Genomic DNA, 3,023 nt, shown 5'->3' with positions numbered 1-3,023 from the left:
TTGGACGGCTCCGAACGCCACGTTTTCCAAGAATCAGATGAATCCAGAAGGAGGGGGACAAGGTGCGAGAAATTATTGTTGATTCGAACTCACCGACGTATAACATCATAGAGTGCCAGGCCCTTGGGACAACGAGCAGTAAGTATTCAGTGGCTAACTCCCATGAGGTAATACAGAAGCTGCAACGCATTGAGTGGATCAGTGAGGACGAGGTGATGGTATTGTTCGACGTGAAGATATTGTTTCCCAACACGCCAGTGAAAGGGTCAATTTTCGGACTCGAAAGATGGCTGAGCCACTTTGGATCTGACCTGGAATGGAAAAAAAAGTTCGAATTTATGCAAACCTCGCCACTATTTTACATTTCGGGATAGATTCTACAAAACCACTTCGGGAGTAGCGGTAGGGAACCTCCTCTCGCCGTTACTCACTGAAAGGTTCATTGCATCAATCGAAGAAGAAATTGAGTCGAGAGGAATAATGCCTAAAGTATGGGTTAGGTATTAGACGATGTATTTGCGATTGTTAGAAGAGACAATATCGACAAGGTCATTTCCTCGATGAACAAGATTCATCATAAAATCAAGTTTACACTAGAGGTAGGAAAGGATGGTGCTCTCCTTTCTTAGATCTGAATATTGTCAACTCTAACGGTAAGCTTGAGTTCGAAATAAGCCGTAAGCCAACAACAACGCAAAGAACGATTCCAGCAACTTCATACCATACATTTTCCCAAAAAATGGCAGCCTATAATTGCATGATTCACCTGCTGATCACATACCCTCTTTCGGAATACGGCCTCAATAAGGAACGACAACACATTATAGACACCACTATTAAGATGGGTATGATCCTCAGACTATTGAGGAGCTGATTGTAAGGAAAATCAAGCAACACAATAGGCAGGCCCATATAATACTATTTTCGCAGCATAAGGAAGCCACTACGAGGCGGATAAGTATTCCGTATTCCTATTCAACAACATCAGGAATTGGATTAAAAGTTTCAACTGGAAGTTATAGGTTCGAATCGATCGTCCATCTTGCGGAAGCGTCAAGTATCCTTTGGCAGCGGAGGAAAAAAGCGGTTTACCTAATAACGTGCAGCGATTGAAATAAGGTATATATAGCGAAGATAGTGATAACGAAGACTCAATAACACATCAAGGAAGCGGTAAGTAGTATTCGGAAACAAAAGTCGTGCATAAGATCATCAGTTGCAGGGCACATAGTCGAAGAAGGTTATACCATTCAACGCGAAAATTTCGAGCGCTTGCGTCAAGCAAACCGAATGACAACCTTGGACCCTTGGGAGAGTTTAGAAATTCTGAGATATGACGAATAAGAAACTAATAAGAGTCGCCGCGATAATTAGGAGGTAATTAGTTTAAAAGTTCAATTAGTAAAAAGTATATAAGAATCTTATAATCCCAATTGTTTTTAGTAGCTTTGTACTAAAGAAGGGGTTGTGCTGCTGCCGAAATATAGTTCAAAAAGCCCACGGACCCTCTTCCCGCCCAACCGGACCGAGGGGCGACCAACCTAAGGATGGGCTGAAGGCAACATCCAAAGGCCCGCATCACAGCGATGATGCGTTTTAACGCAAAGTGTGTGCGACCATGCGAAAATGTATTGCTACATCTCGATTGTCGCAAACACTTCAGCCAATGACGCGGAGGTCCTACACTACAGAGACATGGATCTTATATTGAAGACAGTGCGGATCAAGACTGAAACCCATTAGGTCAGATTGTTACCGGACCGGACTCTTCGGACTATAGCACAGGTTGCAAGGATAACTGCTTTTTGCATCTCCATGTATAGTCCAGCCCTAAGATCGAGCGTTTTCAGCGCTTTATGTAAGTTCTGCGGGACTAATCCCGTCGCTGAAATTATTACTGGGACTACTTGGATCTTTTGTAGTCTCCAAGTCTGCTTCATATCATCTGCCAAGGGGCCGTAGTTCCGGATTTTTTCGTGCTGTTTTTCAACAGTGTTCCGGTCCAACGGTACGGCTACATCGATTATAAAGCACGCTCGTTCTTCCTTCAGAAGCAGAACTAGATCGGGTCTGTTATGATTAACACTGTGGTCGGTGGCAATAGTGTGGTCCCACAGTAATTTGACCCGATCATTTTCCAAGATTCTCTGCGGAGTATACTTATAGTAAGGATGGTAGGTTGCCACTAAGTTATACTTCAACGCAAGGTTTTGATGGAGAATCTTGCAGACGGAGTTATGACGATTGGTGTACTCGGTACCGCTCAACATCCTGCACGCAGATGTTATGTGCTGGATGGTCTCCTCTTCACAGTTGCATAACCTACAACTGGAGTTGGTGATTGAGGAGTCGTGAAGAATGTACCGTTTATAATTTTTTGTTGGGAGCGAAGCATCCTGAATTGAAGTTAGGAATGCTTCGGTCTCATAGAAAAGTACACCATTTGTCAACCATTTGTTGGAGGCTTCGATGTCAATGCCTGACAACAACAAATTTTTTATATGACCTCCGTGAATGGGTTTCTCTTTCCACATGTCGATCTTCTGTTGGACTGAAGTAACATTCGACATGGGATCCCATTCTCTGCTTCTCAAGTTCAAAGGAGATAATTTATTATCTGCCATGACGGTAGCCTGATGTATTTGGCTAGAGGATTGTTTCTCATAGAAAAACTCACGAAGAGAATGCACTTGATTGTAGTGCAACGTTTTTAAATCAAGTACCCCCCTTCCTCCCTGATGACGTGGGATAGTGATCCTCAATTTTTCGGCAGCTCTATTGTGCATGTTGTTGTTTGCAAGAACTACCCTTACCCGTCTATTGACAGATTCTAAATCAGTATTACTCCACTGTATCACACCGAAAGTGTATAGAAGGACGGAAATGGCAAAGGTGTTGATTGCCATGATTTTATTTTTCCCGTACAGCTCAGTTTTAAGGACAAGATCCAGACGCCGCTCAAATTCCCCCAGCAACTTAGATTTCATAATTGCCACAGCAGGTGTTGTTGCTTGCAATATGCC

This window comes from Hermetia illucens, chromosome 3 (genome assembly GCF_905115235.1).
Source record: "Hermetia illucens chromosome 3, iHerIll2.2.curated.20191125, whole genome shotgun sequence".
NCBI classification, from domain to species: Eukaryota; Metazoa; Arthropoda; class Insecta; order Diptera; family Stratiomyidae; genus Hermetia; species Hermetia illucens.
This window is presented reverse-complemented; position numbering follows the sequence as displayed.